Source organism: Enhydra lutris, unplaced genomic scaffold, assembly GCF_002288905.1.
Source record: "Enhydra lutris kenyoni isolate GAN:26980312 unplaced genomic scaffold, ASM228890v2 scaffoldscaffold34, whole genome shotgun sequence".
Classification (NCBI taxonomy): Eukaryota; Metazoa; Chordata; class Mammalia; order Carnivora; family Mustelidae; genus Enhydra; species Enhydra lutris.
Genome location: NW_019154118.1, coordinates 5,050,020 through 5,065,436, shown reverse-complemented (window position 1 = coordinate 5,065,436; position 15,417 = coordinate 5,050,020). Strand labels below are relative to the sequence as shown.

Sequence of the window (15,417 nt, the reverse complement as noted above, 5' to 3'; positions counted from 1 at the left end):
GTGGAGTCTGTGAGCTAATGTTTTAATGAGCTGGATAGTTTTAAATAATAATAGTTTGTATATAAGACAATTATATATTTATAATTTAGAGTGTTCTCTATGTGCCAAACACTGTTCTAACTTCACATTTGATAATTTAGTTGACTGTCCTATCAATGAGGACATTATTATTCCTGATTAACAGAAAAGGGTTAACTATTTTGCTAAAGTCAGAAGTCACTGAGTGGCAGACCCAAGGTTCAAATCCAGACAGGCTGCTCCACAGCTCCCCTCTTAACAACTTTAATGCTATATATTGCCTCTTTTAGGATATAAAGTGATTAAATATAAGGGATATTAAGACTTCAAGATTTAGAATGTGATGGGCCTGGATTCTTTCCTCAACAATTCCTCCATGATTGTTACCTGTAACAACCTGTTACCTATAAATGAAACAATGCTTAAGTAATGCTTAGCACAGTACCTGGCACTTTGTAAATGCTCAACAAATGAAACCAGTTATTTTTATTGTTTATGTTCTTAATACAATGAAACAAACTTTCTGGAAATAAATTTATAAAAAAGTGGTTAGAAATCCATCAGTTGATTGGATTTTCCCCTTAAGAAAGAAGTTAGTTTGCCCTTATCAGATTTCACATTTACTAAAAATATAAAAAACTGACATTCTCAAATAGTTTTAATATAGCACATCTAATAATGCTTCAGTTTTTTAGTACTTTCCCCCTAACTTCTCTTTATACCCTCTATGTGAAGTCAGGGAGGCTTATGCGAAATCAGGGAGACCTTTTAATAAAGATTTAAGAAAGTTAATGCTCAGAAAAGTTACATGACTAACAAATGACAACCAAAGCTATAATCTGGGTCTTTTGACTCTTAGATCACAGACTTCTCCAGTGTAAAAAAAATACAACTATGTACATTAATTATTATTATTATTTTTAAAGATTTATTTATTTGACAGCAGAGATCACAGGTAGGCAGAGAGGCAAGCAGAGAGAGAGGAGGAAGCAGGCTCCCCGCTGAGCAGAGTGCCCGATGTGGGCCTCGATCCCAGGACCCTGGGATCATGACCTGAGCCGAAGGCAGAGGCTTTAACCCACTGAGCCACCCAGGCGCCCCTGTACATTAATTATTTTATCTGTTATAACCTTTTTTTATTGTTAGTACTGAAATAAGTGTAAAACAAAGTCACTCTGGAAATTATCTCTAGATAAAAAAGATTTCAAATACTTCAAAAATACAGCTATCAATTTTAAAAGATGCTAAAAATGAATCTTTAATAGACTTGGAAAAATGTTTGGTTCTGAATATTAAATGAATGCCTAATTACTGACATATAGTGGACACTCAACAGTAGTATATATTACTATGTATTTGGTGAAAAATGTGATTAGAGTGTTTGTATCCACATCACACACATGGAGCAAGAGAACATGTAGTCTTAACCTGAGATTCATGAATTCCCAAGAGAGCCATAATCCTTCTGAAACTGTACAGAATAAAGTCTGCATCTATGTACAACAGCTTTCATCATATTCAAGGGAATCACTGGTAGGAGTGTGGGTATTTATTCTCTCTTTTTTTGCACATTAAGCAAATTTTTTTCTTTAAAAAAACCCTAGCATACTGCTACACAACTAGGGTTTCAGGTCCTCTTGGTTCAAACTCTAAAGTCATATGAACTAGGTCTACTTTTTCTTTTCCCTCAAAAAAGTCTTAAAAAACTGAAGATGGCAATCACATGACACTCGTTCCTATGGTTTCTCTTCTTTAAACTAAACATCCCTAATCCCTTTAAGAGCTCCTTAAAATCTAATTAACATCCTTGTTCTGAACCATCTCCACTTTTCAATGTTCCTTTAATACTGGTCCCCAGAACTGCATGCAAGTATGGTTAGGTATGGTAGGATTATAACTGAGCATAACTTTACTATTTTTACCTCCCTTGTTTTGGGCAGAAATATTAATAAGACTGAGTCAGGTATTCTAACAGTCAAATTATAACTGATTTTGCTCAATAGCAGATTTGCCAAATGTGAGGTACTCTATTATGTGAAGGGAGGAACATTAAGTACAAATAAAACACTGTCCTCGACCTCCCTGAGCTTACAGTCCTTATAAAAAGGCATGTTCCTAACCAAGACTACAAAAGGTGTGCAGCAGTGCTATGTGAAAGCAATGAATGAAATACTTAATTTTGAATGTACAAGGGAGAAGACGCATCACAGAGGATGGGGCCTAATGAAAGCAGAATTCTGCCAGGTGATAAGGCAGAAAGGAGTTCCAGGTTATTATGGGTTCACACATGATCTCAGTGAGTGTTCACCATCCTGATGGGCCTTCCCTGTGCAACAAATTGTTAATGTGCTACACTGTATGACATTCTAAATGTGAGCATGCACCTGCAACTAATATAACATTGCTAACTATACTGGAATTAATTTTTTTTTTTTTTTTTAAAGTAAAGGGGAGCCTGCCTTCGCCTCAGGTCATGATCCTGGGAACCTGGGATCAAGACCTGTGTCAGGCTCCCTGCTCAGTGGGGAATCTGCTTCTCCCTCTCCCTCTGTCCTTCCCTGCTGCCCCAATAATTAAATAAAATCTCTAAAAAAAAAAAAAAGTTAGCATGCAGAGGGCAGTTTCAGTTTAAACATCAAACAATCCATTTGATAAATATCCCTTTGAATGTACTATGCAGATAAAAGTGTATGTAAAAGGGGAAAAAAGAAAAACCTAAAGATTTCTAGCTGAATAAATATAAGGTCATTGAATATTCTAAAATGGGAAGACAAAATTATCAACCTGGGATAACACAACAGAAAGGATAAAAGGCATAAAGCCCTGTGCCAAGACAGCCAGGTAAGGCCACTGAAATCATTACCTTGATTGTTATCAGAGATGAGTTCAAATATACTTCATATACTCTTCCCAAAGACAAGTAACCACAATACACTAGACAGCTAAAATTGGTCTAAGCAAACCACTGTTTTAACATTGCTGATTTTTCTCATAAGAATGACATGAAAAGGAAGAAAATGGAAGGACTTTAAGTTTTTAAGTTATTAAGTTTTGCTACACCACAGTAAACTGGCTTCTTTAAAAGCCTGGCCATTAAGAGTGCTTGGTTTGATTGGGATCATGTGGTTCAGGGAGGAAACCACATGTCTTCAGAGCAAGTGATACAATCTTAATCTGGGGACCATCTGCAGGAACAAAGGTGTGAAGGCAAGGAATTAAAGAGCATTTGGAGAACATGTGCAACAGGGTCTTAAAATGAAACCATTTCAATCTTGGCTTGGGTGGAGGACTCAAACAGATACTGCTGGCCAAAAGTGAGATGCAAGGCCACCTATGCAATAAGGTAGTGGAAAATTCTTTTTCTTTCTTTCTTTTTTTTTTTTTTTTTAAGATTTTATACATTTATTTGACACAGAGAGAGCAAGCAGGGGGGAGAGGGAGAAGCAGGCCCCCTGCTGAGCAGGGAGCCTGACACAGGGCTCCATCCCAGGACCCTGGTATCATGACCTGAGCTGAGGACAGAAGCTTAACCGACTGAGCTGCCCAGGCGCCCCAGAAAACTGTTTTTCAACCTTGAGTTATACCCACCTTCAATGTTCAAAGAGTTAAATATTACAAAAGGATTTTTGCAACAGAAATCAGTGTGCTTTGAGTTCCAAACTCCATCCCACTCCCTCCCACTCTTCTGCAAGGGAAAGAGTTGAGACATGTTTGCTCTCTGTCTTAGGTCTATGGAAAATGTACTTAGGTCTATGGAAAATGTCTTAGGTCTTGGAAAAAATCGAAAGGGTTCAAGTCTAATTTAAACTCTGGCAAAGACTATGAAGTATGCTTACCACTTCCCAACAGAATATAAAAGCAATAGAGTAGAGTGACTGAGATGGGGCTCTGGAGCTAGAGTGCTGGGTCTGCATCCTTGTACTGCCTTCTAAGTTTATTAAGCTGTATGACCTTAGGCAAGTCATTAAACTGTGCCTTACTTCCCTCAACAGTAAGAAAGGGATAGCAGAACCTAACTCAGAGACTTGTGAGGATTAATTGGCCTAATAATATATGTAAAGTACTGTACTTAGTACAAAATAAATGCTATATAAAGCTGATATTGTTTTTACTAGTATCAAAGACCTTGTCCTCTTACTCAACTTTTGCCTCTCTCAATCCTGGAAGGGCCAGAAGCCATAGTTAGCAAATGAAGAGGAATAAAAGGCCAAAGGGTAGAAAAACAAAACAAAACAAAACAACAAAAAAAAGGAAGCCAAGTAAACGTCATTTTCACATTTCGTCTGCAGTACGACTGAAGGAGGAAAGGAGGGAAACCTTTAACTCTGAATTATTAGTTTTTTTAAAAAGTATTTTATTTTATTTATTTGACAGAGAGAAAGAGAGGGAACACAAGGGGGAGGGGAGGGAGAGGGAGAAGCAGGCTTCCCACAAAGCAGGGAGCCCCATGCAGGGCTTGATTCCAGGACCCTGGGATCATGACCTGAGCCGAAGGCAGATGCCTAATGACTGAGCCACCTAGGCACCCCAAGTTTATTAGTTCTTGAAAATAATGCTTTCATTTTCTGAAAGTAACCTGAAAAGTTACTAAGACTTGACTTTCAAGGAGTTGGAGGAAGAACTAACACCATAGTATACATTTAAATGGATAATGGAAGAAAAAAATAAAACGGATTATAAGAACCTTCCATAAATTCTGCTTCTTTCATGTAATGGTTACAAATCTAAGCTACAAAGCCTGATATAGATGAAGGTATGGGATGAGAGGAAGGTGAAGATTAGACTGAGAAAGGTCTTGTATACCATGTATTATATGCATTTCCTAATACATGTCTGTGGAAACTTAGTCTCATGATATACTCCATGATAAAAAATTACATGGACTAATATATTTTGGAGATACTGCAATATTCTACATTGTGGCAAAACTTAGGATGAAATTACTCTATTTGAAAAAGCCATACATAATATGGATATAGTTTAGAAGTCAGGTTATACTCAGAAAGTATAACCTGAAATTTTTATAAATTACATAATTCTATTAAACATTTCATTTTCCCCACCTGCGTAGATGAACATGTATGTGTATAGTTACAGATTTAATTTGGAGCTCATTCAAAATTCTTGAATAAAGATAAATATTACTGCATTCCAATTACTAATGTAGAATTCATGCAGTATTTAAAAGTAATAAAATGTATTTGTGTAACAGTCTGCAATTTGAACTAGTAATTCAGAAATCGTCTCCTTCCCGCTTCCACCCCCTCCCTTTTATTCTAAATCACTGATGAAATAGCATACATGGTTATGAAAACAGTAATTGCTAAATCCCATGTTGTTTTGCAGTTGGGCTGAAAAATTTTTGGCAAATAAGGTATATAGCCTAGTTATTTAAGAAAATAGTTTAAGTTAGACAATCGGGTTTTGAAAACTGACTCTTCCACTTTTAAGTGAGGCATCAAATCTCAGTCAAGTTACTTCACCCGATATGCTTGTTTGCTCATATGTAAAATAGGCATAATGGAAATCACACTTTCAAGATAGTCAGGAAGATAAATTAGCATAGTTCCAGGCATTAAGTAAGCATTCAATAAATGTTAGCTACTATTACCCTAGAAAAAGTGGAGTAAAAAGTGAAATGAATATCAAATTTCATGTCTACTCTATTTCTTATATGACACAGAATACATATTGAATATATATATTTTGGTATAGAGATTAGCTGATAATAATTATCAGAGGATTTGAGGTTAAAATGGAGTAGAGCTCTTAGCATGCAAAGATGGCTGCCTCACATGATTAAATAGTGATGAGGACTGCTAATTTGAAGGTAAACTTGATATTTAAAAAGAATTTGCATGTTTAAATAACCAGCCACATTTATAACTGGACACTAACTTTCCCAATGATCTAATAAGGTTTTAATCATGGGAAGAATGAGCTGAGATAATTTCATTTCTACTCTATATCCTAATTTAAACCAATCAAAGACAGAAAAGGCAGCTAAGGAAAGGGACATACTGCTTTTAAGATGCCTCTAAGAGGAATATCTAGGTAGAAATATATGAAGTTGCCTGTACTAGCTGTCTACCATGTAGCAGATGCTAATAGTAGGAGCTTTAGATATGTTATCACACATGAGGTAAGATGATAATAATCTGATTTTACAGAGGAAATTGATACTTGGGATATTACTTTTATCAAGGCCACTTACGTTTATGCTATGCTAAGGACCTAATGAGATTTTTTTTTTTTTTAACTGGGACCTAATGAAATCTTATTCAATAGGGATAAGTAGCCATTGGGGAGCAGTACAGTCATATCTATATTTTAAAAAGGTTATTCCAAAGGCAATATAGAGGGTAGATTTGAGGGTGACTATTACAACAGTATAAGTATATGATAAAAGCAAACTAAGTGGCACTGAGGATAGAGGAAATACATCTAAGAAATATTTAGGAGGTAAAACCACCTAGGTATGATCTACCAGGGATGGGGTCGGGGAGTAGCTAGGAGAGAAGAACAGGACTCTTAAGTTTCTAATCTGGGTGACTGAGTGGATGGTGTTTTCACAAATAAAAGAATGAAAGAGAAAGAAGGGTTTTGGTAGGGGCTGATGATGAAGAGAAAGAATATTTTGGTTTTAGGCATACTAAATTAGAAAAACTTTCAAGAGGAATATTTATATCAATTTGTATATGAAATTGCCCATTTTGATGTGGAGTTCAGGAAGAGGTCTGCATGGATTTAAATACTGGATCTTAACATAAGTCACTGATAAGTCTCATTCTGTTGATTTTGTTAGAACTAAAGACATCCAAAGAATGTACAGGGAAAAATGTGAAGGCAAGCTGTGAGAAGCTCAGGGCAGGCAGAGCAAAAAGATTTTTTTTTTTTTTTTAAGATGTTATTTATTTGAGAGAGAGAGACAGAGATAGCGAGAGGGGAGAAGAGGGAGAAGCAGGCCCCTGCTGAGCAGAGAAGTCCAACGTGGGGCTGATCCCAGGGCCCCAGGATCATGACCTGAGCTGAAGGCAGATGCCCAACTGCCTAAACCACCCAGGTGCCCCTAATTTATCTTTTGATCCTATCCATTATCTAGCATGATATATATAAAAAAAAAAAGGCTGTGAAATATGTGAATAGATAGATATACTTCATAAAATTTCTAAGTGGTATACACATATATATGTAAAGTGTCTATATATATTCGTTATCGGGGATTAAAGGTAAAGAAAGTTACAATTTGAATTTATACTCTTAAATTTGAATCAAAAGTACTAGCAGGAACTCATAATGTAATTAATCTACAGCAACGAATATCCCTAACACCCAGACTGCCTTCTAAATTCCATTTCCCACTAAAAGGAATTACGGCTCCTTACAAAAATGGCTGATTGCATTTCTGGGATAGAAAATGTCCACCTGGAACATCTTACCAGATAGCAAAGAAGCTATCAAAAATTATTAGGAATGTGTCAAAACTTCAAAACTCAAGTCAATTTGAGGAGGTTCCCAATGGCCAAAAATAAATTGAAATACTTGAAATATGTTTAAATTCATGGGCTCATCTGACCCTGTAAGCAACAACAAGCTAATTTGTCACCTTTGAGAGATGCTATTGAGACAAATAATTATCTTGAAAGCTGGTTTTAAAAACAGTTAAGAATAAGGCATTTATCCTGGCTTTCTAATATAAATGGTATTTTTTGGTAATCAAACAGACTATGAAGAAAATTTTGTCTTTATAGAAATGTTCTAGCTAATAAATGAAGTATCAAAGTAGAAGATAACCATTTTGCAGTCCCCATCCCTAAATGAAGATGTCTAGATCACCAATGGTTTATAACTTGACCGAAAAAAGGACAATAAGGCATTGCAAAAAAGACTGAACGAAATTCTAGATCCTATCAACACACTATCAATTCATAGGAAATACACAGGTGACAGGAACATGTTAAGTTACATCACTGCAATGCAAACAGCAAAATCTCTACTATGAGAAACTCTACAGGGACAAGAGGCTTTTTTTTTTTTTAAATAAAGAGCAAGGGGAAAAAAAGAGATAAGGGAGAAACTAAAATAGGGAACTTATAGATTAAAAGAATTTATGAATCAATCACACTGCAGAGGAGTTATCTTACTTGAAACAAATTAACACAAAAATAAATTTTTTTAAAAAAGATTTTATTTATTTGACAGAAACACAGGGAGAGAAGGAACACAAGCACGGGAAGTGGGAGAGGGAGAAGCAGGCTCTCTGCTGAGCAGGGAGCCCAATTCAGGCCTTGCTACCATGACCTGAGCCGAAGGCAGACGCTTAATGACTGAGCCGCCCAGGTACCCCCACAAAAATAAATTTATGAGATAACTGGAAATTTGCTTTTACTATTTGATATCAATAAATTATTTATATGTAATGACTATATATTTTATAAAAGTTTTAGATATAATTCACATCCCATATAAAGAACCCTTTCAAAAGTATACAACTAGAAGATTTTTTTTTAGTGTTCTGACATTTTGATTCTAGCCATACTAGTGGGTGTGAAGTGGTATTTCATTGTGGTTTTGATTTGCATTTCCTGGAAAACTAATGATGTGAGACATCTTTTCATGCGCTCACTGGCTATTTGTATAAGCCTTGGAGAAATGTCTATTCAAATGCTCTGTCCATTTTTTACCTGGCTTGTATGTTGTCTTCTTACTGAACTGTAGAAGTTCTTATATATTCTACATACAAGTTGCTTATCAGACATATGGTTTACAAACATTTTCTTCCATTCTGTGGGTTGTTATTTCATTTTCTTGATAGTGTCCTTTGAAGCACAGAAGTTTTTAATTTTGATGAAGTATAACCTATTTTTTCCTTTTGTTGCCATATTTAAGAATCCTTTACCAAACTCAACATCGTGAGGATTTATCCCTATATATGTTTTCTTCTACAGGTTTTTTTTTTTTTTTTTTTTAAATTTTATTTATTCTTAGAGTTCATGCAAGCAGGAGGAAGGGTAGAGGATGAGGGTGAGAGAGAGGGAGAATCTGGAGGAGTCTCCATACTTGAGTGTGGAGCCTGGAGTGGGGGCTAGATCCCATGACCCTTAGATCATGACCCCAGCTGAAATCAAGAGTTGGATGCTTACCTGACTGAGCCACCCAGGTTTTCCACAGGTTTTATAGTTTTAGTGCTTCCACAGGTTTTATAGTTTTAGTGCTTACAATTAGGTCTCTGATTTTTAGTTTTTCTTTTATATATGGTATGATGTAAAAGTTTAACCTCATTCTTTTGTATGTGGCTCTCTAGCTGTCACAGCACAATCTACTGAAAATATTCTTCTTCCCCAATGAATGATCTTGGCACCCTCATTGAAAAATTATGGGTTTTATGAAAAACCTATAAATACATTTATATGGGTTTATATCTGGATTCTCAATTCTATTCCATTGTTCTATATGTCTATCCTTATGACAGTACAATACCTTGGTCACTGCTGCTTTGTAGTCAGTTTGAAATCAAGAAGGATGAGTTCTTTGAGTTTGTTCTTTTTCAGTATTGTTTTGCTTATTCTGGGTTCTGTATAACTATAAAATATGAATTTTAGAATCAGACTGTCAATCCCTACAAAAAGTCAGCTGGGATTTTGAGAGGGATTGTGCTCAATCTGTAGATCAGTTTGGGGAGTACTGTCATCTTTACAACACTGAGTCTTCCAATACATGAACATGGGTATTTTTCTGTTTATTTAGGCCATCTTTAGTTTCTTTTGTAGTGCTAAGTTTTACACTTTCTTTGTTAAATTTCCAAGTATTATTCTTCTTGATGCTACTGTGCATGGAACTGTATTCTCAAATTTTGATGGTTCATTGTTTATAGTATTTTTTATTCTTTTAAAAAGATTTTGCTTATTTCAGAGAGAGCCAAGAAAGAGAAAAAGAGAGCATGAGTAGCATGAGGGGCAGAAAGGGAAAGAGACTCCCCACTGAGCAAGAAGCCCAGTGTGGGGCTTGATCCCAGGACTCCAGGATCATGACCTAAACCAAAGGCAGATGCTTAACTGACCGAGCCACCTAGGCATCCCCATAGTATTTACAATTTCTATTATTTCCTTTCTTCTCTTGGTTTTAGGTTGAGTTTGCTCTTTTTCCAGTGTCTTCAGGTAGAACATTGGTTATTAATTAGAGCTCTTCTTTCTTTTTTTAAAGATTTATTTTAGAGAGAGATGGGGGGAGAGAGGCAAAGGGAGAGAGGGTCTTAAACAGATTCCACACCGAGTGCAGAGCCTAATGTGGGTCTTGATCCCATGACCTGGAAATCACAACCTGAGCTGAAACCAAGAGTCCAATGCTTAACCAACTGTATTTATAGTTACACGTTTCCATCTAAGCACTGCTACTGCTGCATATAAGTTTTGGTATGTTGTATCTTCATTTTCATTTATCTCAATGTTTTCTCATTTCCTGTTTGATTTCTTCTGTGACCACTGGTTATTTAGGAGGGTACTCTTTTATTTTCACATATCTTTGAGTTTCCTAAACTTTTTCCTGCTATTACTGATGTCTAATATCATGCCTGTATGTTCTCAGAGCATACTTTGTATTATTTCAACCTTTTAAAATTTATTGGTAGGAGCTCCTGGGTGGCACAGTCGGTTAAGTGTCCAACTCTTGATTTCAGCTCAGGTCATGATCTCAGGGTTGTGAGATGGGTCCCTGTGTTAGTCGCTCAGCTCAGCACAGTGTGCTTGAGATTCTCTCCCCTCTGCCCCTCCCACTTGTGCTTTCTCTCTCTCTCAAATAAATCTTAAAAAGAATTTTTTTTATTGGTTTATGACCTACCATACTGTCTACACTACAGAAAGTTCCAGATGCTATTTGAGAATGTATCCTACACATTTTAGTCCATAAAACCCTCTCACTTGGTACAATTCTTTGGAGTTCCACTCTATCTATATAATAGATGCTGCCTAATTCATGAATTGCTAAATAAAGCCAACCAGATCTTTTCAAAATTTATGGTTGGATTTTTCCTTTAACACACTGCAGATATATAAAAAAAAAAGAGAGAATACTACGGACAACTATACACAGAATTCGATAACAAAAACAAAATGGAACAATTCCTGAGATAAACTACATACAAAATTCAACCGAGATGAAGTAGATAACCCGAACAATCTTATAACTATTACAGGCATTGAACTGACAATTAAAATCATTCTAAAGAAATCTTCAGTCCCAGATGGTTTCACTAGAGAATTCTATGAAACATATAAAGGGGTAATGCCAATCGTATAATCTCTTCCCGAGAATCAGAGAGAGAAGACTTCTTATTTTTTAAGGACAGCATTACTCTGATACCAAAGCCAAAGTTTGTAAAAACAAACAAACCCCCGAACATCTTTGTGAACACAGATGTAAACCCTAACAAAATATTAGCAAATCAATTCTAGCAATGCAAAAATAAAAAGAAAAGAATACCATAATCAAGTGGGGTTTATTTTGGGATTACAAGGCTGGTTCAGCATTAAAAAAAAAAAAAAAAAAAAAAAATCAGTCAATTTAATCCACCATATTCAGATTCTGAAGAAGAAATGCCACATGATAATTTTGATTGATGCCAAAAAAGTTTTGGAAAAAACTCAGCATCCCTTCATGATACTCTTAACAAACTAGGAATAAAAAGGAACTTCTTTAACCAGTTAGAGAGCATTACAAAAAAAACCCTATAGGTAGTAACATTCTTACCAGATAAAGATTAGATACTTTCCCCTAAGATCAGAGAAAAGGCAAGAAAAAGAACCAAAAGGGGCATGTGTGTGTGTGTGTGTGTGTGTATAACCAAAAAATAAAACTGTTCCTACCAGACATGATTATCTACACCCAAGGAATTAAGGATAAAAAAAAAAAAAAAAAAAAGCCTTCCAGAACTAATAAGTGACTGGACATAAGGTCAACATCATAAAAAAGTCAACTGTATTTTGATATAGTAGCAATAAGGAACAGGAACTCTAGTAGGCAAATCTATAGACAGAAAGTAGATTAGTGGCTGCTAAGGGCTGGGGGAAATTTGGGGTGACAGCTAAAGGGCTCAAGTTTTTTTTTTTTTTTTTTAAGATTTTATTTATTTATTTGACAGACAGAGATCACAAGTAGGCAGAGAGGCAGGCAGAGAGAGGAGGAAGCAGGCTCCCTGCCGAGCAGAAAGCCCGATGTGGGGCTCGATCCCAGGACTCTGGGATCATGACCTGAGCCAAAGGCAGAGGCTTTAATCCACTGAGCCACCCAGGCGCCCCAGGGCTCAAGTTTTTTGAGAGTAATGAAAATATTCTAAAACTGTGGTGATAAATTAGTGAATATACTGAAAAGTCACTGAACTGTACATTTTATTTATGTACATTTTATTTATTTATTTAAATATTTTATTTATTTTATGGTGACTAGCCTGTATAATATACTAATTTTAAAGCCATTATAAAATAGGGGCGCCTGGGTGGCTCAGTGGGTTAAAGCCTCTGCCTTCGGCTCAGGTCACGATCCCAGGGTCCTGGGACTGAGCCCCACATCCGAGCCCCGCATCCGGCTCTCTGCTCAGCGGGGAGCCTGCTTCCTCCCCCACTCTCTGCCTGCCTCTCTGCCTACTTGTCATCTCTGTCAAATAAATAAATAAAATCTTAAAAAAAAAAACCCATTACAAAATAGAACTAAAATGAAAAACTCAAGAGATGAGTTAAAGAGTTGAACAGGAGAATGGAGAAGACAGGGGAAAGAATCAGTAAACTTGAGGAAAAAATAAAAATTACTCAATATGGATAATAGAGAAAATAGACTAAAAATATGGAGAGAAACTCAGGGGTCTAGGAACTATAGAAAAGATCTAATATTCATATCTTCAGAGTCCTGAGAGGAGAGGAGAGAGAGGATAGGGCTGAAAAACTAACAAAAGGCTGAAAACTTCTCAAATTTGGCAAAAAACCTAAACTTAAGTATTTGCGAGGCTCAACAAACCCAAAGAAGATAAATCCAAAGATCTATGCCTAGATACATCACAATCAAACTGCTGGACGCTAAAGACAAAAGGAAAATCTTAAAAACAGCAAGAAAGAAAGGACTTTTCACTTATAAGGGGAAAACAATTAAAATAACAGAGGATTTCTCATAGAAACTCATGATCCCAGATGGAAGTGGCACAATACTTTGTAAGCATTCAAAGAAACTGCCAATCAAGAATTTTATATCTAGTGAAAAGATCCTTCAGGAATAAAGGGGAAATCAAGAAACTTGCCCATGAATGAAAACTGGAGACTCTGTTGCCAGCAGATCTACTAAAAAAGAATGGGCATATTTAATTCTTGAAATGGAAGGAAGAATGACAGAAAAAAATATCAGCACTAATCTTTCCTCTCCTCTGACTTTTCTACATTATGTTTGACATAACTGAATCAAAAATTGTAACACTGATTGATGTGGTGCTCCAAGTATGTAGAGAAAATACTTAAGACAGCTATAAACAGGGAGGGTAAAGAGACTTTAAAAGGAGGTATGCTTTCTGTACTTCATTCCGACTGGTAAAATGTTGACATCAGTACACTGTAGATGTTTATTCATGTTTAATGTAATTCCCAGGGCAAATTCAAAATAATCTATACAAAAAGAAATACTCAAAACACTGGATAAATCAAAGTGGAATTCTCAAAAAAGGTAAAAGTAATATACAGGAAGGGAGAAAAAAGAAAATGGAAACAAAAAACAGAGGTAACAAATAAAAACAAAAGATAAGATGGCAAAGTTAGGTCAGAACTTACCACCGACTATAAACAGTCCAAGTAAAACCAATTAAAACAGAGAGATGTGGCAGAGTGGATATTAAAAAAAAAAAAAATGAGTGAACTACATGCTATCCATAAGAAACTCACTTCAAATACAATGATATAGGTAGGCTGAAAGTAAAAGGATGAGAAAAATACTTCTAAAAAGTAGTCATTAGCCACATGCAGTTATCTTAATTCAAATTAAATAAAATTAATCAAATAAAATTAAATACAAACTCATTTGCTTGCCACATTTCAAGTAGCATCTGTATATCAAAAAGCAGTTTTATTGTATTGGTAATGTGCCCAGTATTAGTTTATTTAGAAAGTTTTCTAGAACTCCGTTATAACCTAAAATGCCTACATCATCTAAGTTACTTAATTAACAGCAGTAAATTAAGGTTTCTTTTTATTGTGGCAAAATAGACATAATATTTATTATTTTAGCCATTTTTAAGTGTATAGCTCAGTGGCCTTAAGTACATTAATGCTGCTGTGCAGCTATCATCACTACCCATCTCTAGAACTTTTATATCATCCCATACTGTAAGTCAGTGTTCATTAAACAATAAATCCTCATTCTCTATCCAGCTCCTGGTTACCACCCTTCTACCTTCTGGCTCCATGAATCTGACTATTCTAGGTACCTCATATAAATGGAATTATCCAATATCTGTCCTTATGTGACTGGCTTATTTTGTTTAGCATAATGTCTTTAAGGTTCATCCATGTTGTAGCAGGTATCAATTTACTTTCTTTTTAAAGGTTCCATTCCACTGTATGTTTACACATTTTATTCACCTACTGATGGACGGTTTGTTTCCATGGGTTTTAAATCTCTACTTAATTAAAGAAACTTATGTTTACTCTCAAATTCAAACAATCTCCAGGTAGAGAGGAATCCTGGAGGTCATCTAGTTCCATAGCCTTCTAATACTTAAATCATTTGATGGAAGTTATCACAACCATGAAGTTCTGGTATTTCTCCTGTATTATCCTGAGTGAGGGTGGCTACTGCTTTAAACTGTTCATATTTCTTTTTCAAAGTTGGCAATTATCATCAGTATTTTATTTATTTTAAAGATTTTATTTATTTATTTGACAGAGAGAGACCGTGAGAGAGGGAACACAAGCAGGGGGAGTGGGAGAGGAAGAAGGAGGCTTCCCACTGAGCAAGAAGCCTGATGTAGGGCTCGATCCCAAGACACTGGAATCATGACCTGAGCTGAAGGCAGATGCTAAACGACTGAACCACTCAGGTGCCCCTATCATCAGTATTTTAATTAATTTATGTAACTGTGACAAATATAACAAATGTTCACATGGTGTGATATACCTCCAGGGGCAAGGCTAGATTTTTAAAAAATATTGTGTACAATGTAGAAAATTTGCCCTTCTAATCATTTTTAAGTATACAGTTCAGTGGCATTAAATAAACCCACATATAAATGGAATCCTCACATATGTGCTACTGTGCAACCACATAAGTATTTCTAAAACTTTTTCTGTGGCAAGGCCAGATTTTTGACGACACTCAAAAGAGCTGCAGGGAATAAAGGCAAAAGGCAAATAGCAGCACAGATTTAATTTT

General features: G+C 35.8%; 1 protein-coding gene across 4 annotated transcripts in view; it reads right to left on the bottom strand.

Annotated features, from left to right (window-relative positions):
* Positions 1-15,417, bottom strand: part of LOC111153935 (zinc finger and BTB domain containing 44) — a 62,635-nt gene that overhangs the window by 25,916 nt on the left and 21,302 nt on the right. The gene's annotated exons all lie outside the window — the stretch shown is intronic.